The sequence below is a fragment of the Euleptes europaea genome, chromosome 18, assembly GCF_029931775.1.
Source record: "Euleptes europaea isolate rEulEur1 chromosome 18, rEulEur1.hap1, whole genome shotgun sequence".
Classification (NCBI taxonomy): Eukaryota; Metazoa; Chordata; class Lepidosauria; order Squamata; family Sphaerodactylidae; genus Euleptes; species Euleptes europaea.
In genome coordinates this window covers 15,385,415-15,393,367 of record NC_079329.1, presented here as the reverse complement: position 1 = coordinate 15,393,367, position 7,953 = coordinate 15,385,415, and positions in this window count along the sequence as shown.

Sequence of the window (7,953 nt, the reverse complement as noted above, 5' to 3'; positions counted from 1 at the left end):
CTCTGGTCAGGGAAGTTCTACAACGCCTGCGTAACCATCAACTGTTCGCTAAACTAGCTAAGTGTGAATTTCACCAAAGCAAACTCACGTTTTTGGGATACATCATCTCCCACCAAGGTCTTCGCATGGACCCCGCCAAAGTCCAAGCCGTCCTCGATTGGACTCCCCCCACCAACCGTAAGCAAGTACAGCAATTTCTGGGATTTGCAAACTTCTATCGGGGATTCATCCCTAACTTCGCCCAAGTGGCTCTACCCATTACGGACCTGCTGAAAACTAAGGGAAAAGTAAGCTCGGCTGCCTTGCCCTCCGCAAAAATCCTATGGACTGAGCAATGCCAAGCCGCCTTTCTGGCCCTCAAACGCCTCTTCACTTCGGAGCCGGTGCTACGGCACCCAGACCCAAATCAAATGTTCATTGTGCAAGTCGATGCTTCCGATGTAGCCATGGGAGGGGCTCTCCTCCAGCAAGGACCGGACGGTCTTCTTCACCCTTGCGCTTACTTTTCAAAAAAATTTGCGCACGCTCAATTAAACTGGCCCATCTGGGAGAAAGAGGCCTCTGCAGTTCATCATGCACTGACTTTATGGCGGCAATTCTTGGAAGGGTCTAAAGTACCCTTTGAAGTTTGGACCGATCACAAAAATCTAGCTGCCCTCACGGGGTCCCATAAGCTATCGGCGAAACAACAACGGTGGGCGGAGTTCTTTGCTCAGTTCCGTTTCACCCTGAAGCACGTCCCTGGGAAGCAGAACGTTCTCGCGGATGCCCTCTCCCGTTTACCACAATATCCGGTAAAACTCGAAAGACCCACCAACTCTCTGTTCACCCCTATGCAACGTGGGGCCCTACCTATGCTGGCTGTGCAAACCCGATCCCAGCATCAGCACACCTTCCCTAACTCGCAAGCTCCGCCAGCCCAACCGGCTGCCCAGCCGCCACCGCAACAGACCGGAGTTCCCGCCCCTCCTACCCCTCCGACCGCTCAGCCGCCTGCAGTCTGCGCGCCGCCGCACGTAAGCACTAGCCCTATAACTGTTTCTCAGATCTCCATGACCGACGGGGGGGCTCCCTCCAAAATCCCCATCTCCGAATCCTTTTTAACTGTCCTTCGGGACCAGTGCCTTTTAGAACGTTCCGCTCATACCCTACCTCCTGGTGTTTTGGAACAAGGGGGGTCCTGGTACAAAGACTCAAAATTGTATGTACCCAAAGCTCTCCGGAAGGACGTTTTACATTTAGCTCATGGAGCCAAAACAGCTGGGCACTTTGGGTTTCTGAAGACCCTTCACTTATTGCGCAGACAGTTCTGGTGGGGGGGAATGCGTTCCGACATTGACTCCTTCATCCGCAGCTGTCCCGTTTGTGCCGCTGCGAAACGATCGCAGGGCAAACCCCCGGGACTGCTACAACCTCTTGAAACGCCCAGCAGACCTTGGGAAGTGATTGCTATGGACTTCATGACTGATCTCCCTCTCAGTGGGGGTAAAACTGTGTTGTGGGTTGTTACTGATTTGTTTTCTAAGCAAATACATTTGATTCCATGCGCAGGGATCCCCTCTGCTCAGAAACTGGCCCGCCTCTTCGTGACGCATATCTTTCGTTTACATTCGTTTCCGCGTAAAATAATTTGTGACCGCGGAAGTGGTTTCGTTTCTAAGTTTTGGAAAGCTTTCCTCAAGTTGGTGGGGGTGGAACAGGGATTGTCTAGTGCATACCATCCTCAAACTGATGGTCAAACTGAACGTGTCAATGCTGTACTTGAATGTTATTTGCGTTGTTATGTTAACTACCACCAGGATAACTGGGTGGAACTGTTACCTTTAGCAGAATATGCCTACAATAATGCCATGCATCAATCCACAGGTTTTAGCCCGTTTTTTGCTGTGTATGGACAAGATTTCAGTCCCATCGCTCCTACAGATGATGTAGAGGGGGAGGGGAACCCCGACATTGCCTCCTGGGCACACGCCCTCCGTACCACTTGGCCCTGGCTCGTTAGCAACCTCGACCGGGCCAAACGTAAATACAAAGCGCAAGCTGACAAACATCGCTCCCCCGGGGGTGATCTGCAAGTGGGTGCTTTGGTTTACCTTTCCACCAAAAATCTCCGTTCCACCCAACCGTGCCATAAGCTCAGCGCCAAATTCATTGGCCCTTTCCCCATTACTCGGGTCATAAACCCTGTCACAGTGGAACTGGCTCTCCCCAAATCCTTGAGGCGTGTGCATCCTGTTTTCCACATAAGCCTCCTCAAACCCCATGTTGCTTCTCCACGGTGGCATCCGGACCCACCGCCTGCGCAACCCATCATGGTGGGGGGGGAAGAACACTTCGAAGTCTCCAAGATCCTTGACTCCCGTATTCACCATGGCAATCTGCAATATCTAGTTCGTTGGAAACATTTCCCCCCTGCCTATGACGAATGGGTGCGCGCACGGGATGTCTCCGCCCCCGACCTCGTCGACGCCTTTCACATTGCTTACCCGGACAGGCCAGCCCCCTTGCGAACTGGGAGGGGGCCTTGAGGGGAGCAGAATGTCAGGCTGCTATCTCGGTTTCGTTATTGCCTCTGTCTCTGTGCTGTATTGTCTGCCCCCCAAGGTCGCATACCTAGGCCTGGGAACTCAGCTCCTGGGAAACTGTATTCATGCGTGTAATCTCCCGCCTTTCCTGCCTTATAATATCTCCCAGCTAGTGAGCCTCTCATAGCTGTCATTTTATTTGTTTGCACTGTATGCCTATTTGATCAGTAAAAGCCATCTGTTTGGACTCTATATGACTTTGTGGTGATTTCTGGTTCTGTGGGCCAAGGGCTGACAGTCAGTTTCCAATTTTTTCATTAAATTTGTCAGTTCAGAGGACTCCGGTTCATTTTTAAGTTTGTCTTCAATGTTGTCAGTTTCCTTTTTTTATAGCTTTGACCTCAGTGTTAGCTTGTTCCACTATGAGAAGCGTTAGATCAAACCGCCCTGGCGTCTACGCCTACGTGCCTTACTATGCTGACTGGATCTCCCAGTATATACCCAGCATGATTCTTGCGGAGTGCACCAATGAAGGTGGGGTTGTGACATGCACGAATGCAGGAGGTGGGACTGCTGGGAAGAATGGTGGAATACCAAAGACCTTCACTCTGCTGCTGTTACTGGGGGGTCTTGCATTTGGTTTCCTGTGAGATACTCATTTCACTGCCTGTGACCTGACAGCTCACCCAGTGGAATTTCCTTCTGCATGGTGCTGGCGTTGAGCTGTGTCCAAAATCACCACATGCAACGGGAAGCCAACACCCACTACTATCTGATTACTTTGGGCAAATCAAGACTGAACTTACCCTAGAAGCTAAAATGACTAAACTGAGGCTGTCGTACTTTCAACAATTTATGAGAAGACAAGAGTCACTGGAAAAGACAATCATGCTAGGAAAAGTTGAAAGCAGCAGGAAAAAAGGAAGACCACACAAGAGATTGACTCTATAAAGGAAGCCAGGGCCCTCAATTTGCAGGATCTGAGAAAGGCTGTTAAGGATAGGACACTTTGGAGGACATTGATTCATAGGGTCACCATGAGTTGGAAACGACTTGACGGCACTTAACACACACAACACACACACACACATGACTTAGCGGGTTTTTTAAATTATCCTTCAACTGACTGTTGGAGGAAAAACCCAGAAAGATTAAAAGTTGGTCAAAAAGGAAAATGGGATAGACTTCCTATCAGATTTCCAACAGGAACAATACTTTTTTTTCCTGGTGTCTTTGAGGAAACATCTTCTTTTGGAATTTGCTTCAGAGTTCTTTGGGATGGGTTCCCAGTGCATTCCACCATCTTTGCATGTCTCCGTAAAACAGTGGTGGGGAACGTCAGGCCCGGGGGCCATTTAAGGCCCTCAAAATCATTTGATCTGGCCCTTCGTGGGTCCTGGCAGATCTCTAGCTCAGAAGGATGTGGTGTGAATTTGTTTTGTCAAGAAAAGGAACTTTTTTTCCCTCTTGCAGAAGAGTTGTTAGCTATGGAGCTGCAAGGACTGCCCAAAAAACTGTATTAACCCTTTCCCACCCGGGGTGTGGATAAATGTATTCCCTCTGTACTACAAGAGGGTTGGGGGCAGAAGTGGCGACAATGGAGGGATTAAAGGGGGCAGGGCCAGAATGCATGGAGGGGCAGCTCTTAGCCAGTGTGTCCTCATTTCATCCCTGCAGGCAGCCGGTTGTAGAATCCGGCCCCAACCATGCGGAGCAGCAGCAACTGTGGCGTGTGGCTGGATGGCTACGCCCGGCTGGTGCAACAGACCATCCTGTGTGTCATGGCTTAAAACAGCTTGGAACAGACAGACGTTGCGAAAGCAATTGTTGCAAAAGGATCTCTAACTTTTGTTGCTGACCTTCCTAGACTTTGATAAACGGACTTCTGACCCTTGGACCGGACTTTTGACTTCGCCTCTGCACGCGGACTTTATTTTGGTTTCCAGCTCCTGGCGGGACTTTCCCGGCTTCCTGCATTCCTGAGATAACAGCCTGCTCTCAAGACCAGTAGCCGGCAGTAACCTGAGACGACCTGTCCTAGCACACTGTGCCACCAAGTGGGCAAGTGCACCACCGTTTTGGATGCCTGCCTGCTTTCCCGTTCCGGAGGGCGTCATCTGAGGCAGCTGCCTGCTTGGGGCTTGGTCGGCTAATTTTTAAGTTGATAGTTTTGTATGGCCCGCAAATGATGTTATAAATATCCAAATGGCCCTTGGCAGAAAAAAGGTTCCCCACCCATGCTGTAAAAGATAAGGAATATTATACTTTGTTATTTCCTATAGCCCAGGCTAGCCTAATCTCATCAGATCTCAGAAGATAAGTAAGGTCGGCATTGGTTAGTATTTGGATGGGAGACCACCAAGGAATACCAGGGGCGTGACGCGGAAGCAGGCAATGGCAAACCACCTCTGAACGTCTCTTGCCTTGAAAACCCTACAGTGTATCATAAGTCAGCTGTGATTTGATGGCACTTTCCACCACTACCCATGCATGGGAAATAGGGTTGCCAACTGCCTATAGAGAATAAAAAATGTCCTATCCCTTCAGTAGTTTAACAGGATGTTATTTACCAGGTGACGTTCTTGACCTCCATGCCATGAAAAACTTCAGTTGCCCACTTTTTAAAAAACTGGCCCTTGCTTGAGGATTAACTCATGCCAGTTACCTGCCTCAGGTGGAAATTCTTTCATTGCTGCCCCCGCGTCTCTGCCGCCAGTAGGATGATGTTGGGGCCAGAAATGACACTGGGCTACACGTCAAAATTGTGTGTGGTCTGTGACATCAGGTGCTTCAGGTGACACTCTAGAAACTCTATGGAATTACCATAGAGTTTCTAGGGCATCAGTTGATGCCATGCTTGGGTTTTCACCCAGATGTGACATTGCCATGCAGCTCAATGTCATCTCTGACTCTTGCTTCACTTCCCCCTCCCCTGACTCCTGGGGGTGCCAGCACTGGCCTGGTATCCCTGCTGGATTACAGTCTTAAACGTTGCACATGACGTGTATCATGTGCACATGACCCATGCATCTCACACACACAAAAAAGAGGAAGACCATATCTCTCCATCAGAGGGCAATGCAGGAAAATGCACAGTTTAAGCTTTGGGATCTCCATCTGCCTAAAAGGTAAACTGGCCACAAGGGGCCTTGAAGGTAGAGGGATTTAACGCTTCGCCCCTCTGTTCGTTTTCACAACCGAGTTCCCTGAACTATCATTAGTATTTAAAAAAGGGAGGAAAGATGTGACCTTTAAACACCTGTCTCACAGAGAAATGAAAAGCTACAGCCACACATCTATAGATCTCCAGAGCTGTAAACTGGTCATCAGATGGACCCAAACATGGTGAAGGGCAAGAATGTCAGGCATATGGGGCACAGTATCATAGAGAGATGGGGGGTAGGTAAAGGACAGGGCAAATACAGTACCTCCTCCACCACCTTTGGGAGCTGGAAGTATAAGGCTGTGTGTGCTCTAGGATTTTCAGGGAGGGGGGAACACATCTGTCTGCTGGAGCCGTTCATTGTCTTTGAGCAGAAGCCTGATGAAAAACAGCTTGCTATAGGGTTGTCAGGTCTCTCTTCTCCACCGGCGGCAAGTTTTTGGGGCGGAGCCTGAGGAGGAGGGGTTTAGACATTACTGTGAACATTGTTAATGATGGAAAGTTGTGGGTGACACCTTATAGAAAACCAACTGACAGGGGAGCCCTTCTTCATTACAATTCATACCACCCAAATCATTTAAAGAACAATTTGCCATATGGCCAACTTTTGCAGTTAAAAAGAAATGCCACGAAGCAGGGTGATTTTGAAAATGTTGCGTGTGCCTTACGGGAAACCTTGACTAAGAGAGGTTATCCTATCGAGATGTATGAGAAAGCAAAAAGAAGAGCAGATGCACGCAACCGTAAGGAATTGTTTAAGAGTAGAGAGAGGCAGCAAGATAGGTTTGTTAGTTCACTCCAATATACTCCGTTGGTAGGTGGAATTAAAAGAATATTAAACAGACACTGGGATATACTAAATACAATTCCAGGCTGTTCCACACCCTCTTTGATTGGGTATCAGCGTACTGTATCTTTAAGGGACAGGCTGGTGCACTCGGATGTCAAAACGAGATCGGTTATCTCCAATACAGAGGGCCACTTTTGCTGTGGGTCCGGCACAATGTGCGCATATGTTCTGCCAGTTAAGTGGTTTACCTACATTAAGACGGGGTTTAGTTTTGAACCTAAATCATTTACTAACTGCAATTCATCCAATGTGATTTATGCCCTGGTTTGCCCATGCCAATTGATTTACATAGGAAAGACTCGCCACCCATTGAATTTGCGTATTGGGGAGCACCGCTCACACATAAGGAATGATGTGGTTGAAGCACTGGTCGTGGATCATTTTAGAAAATTCAAGCACCTGGACACGGACCTTCGGTTTTTTGCTTTATGGCAATTTCAGCGTTAAAAGTATGTTAGATCCAACATACAAAAGATCAAGAGGCTCGCTTCATTACTATGTTTAATATGGTAGTTCCCAATGGTTTGTATGCCGCATGTGATTTTCAGGATTTCCATAAGTTTTGTTTAGGATCACTCCCATAATGATGAACTAATTCCCTGAGTTCCTCCCTGAATGATTTCAAACACCTGTAATTCTTTGTGAATGAATGGCACTCGATATGAAGCAGTGAAACGTTTATACAGCGTGTTACTTTGTGTTGTAAAAATCTGGTGGGTAAATTGAAATGATGATTGTGGATTGTTGCGTGCTTATCTGAAGCTTTGTTTATAATGTGCACAGTTTCAATATTAGTATATTGTGTATTATTAGGGGAAAGGCATCAATATGAAGTGGTGATGTGCCTATGAAATATTGAATGTATTCTGACCGACTGAAATCAGCTGAAATTATAAAAAGAGGCAACTGGTAGAAAAAAACTGGAGAGTGGCAGAAACACAATGGGTTTGCACTGAAGAAAGGGTGGCTGAAGACAATTATAACTGAAACAGGGATAAGCTATCGGAAACCTGTAACACCCATTCCACCATTTGTTCGGACTGCTACCATTATTCTATTATTGTTTTGAACAAATAACAATGTAGAGGCCACTGTTTGCATCATTAGAAAGAATGAGGATGCACTTGTAATTTGTCTTACATGAATATGAAGACTTATTTTCGAATATAGTTGAACCATTTGAAGCTGTGTTTTGATTTATTATATTATAAGGGTTAAATTGATGCCATAGTGGCTGCATATTTCTCATCCATTTTGACTTTATCAGCTCAAGCTCTGTTTTTGATACCACCTGGAAGTTGGCAACTCTAGCAGTATCCCAACACTTGTTTCACTATCATCTCTCTAGGTGAAAAGAACAAATACATATTTTTGTGTCTTCTGTCTGTCCTTCATTGGCATCCAATGAGTGTTCC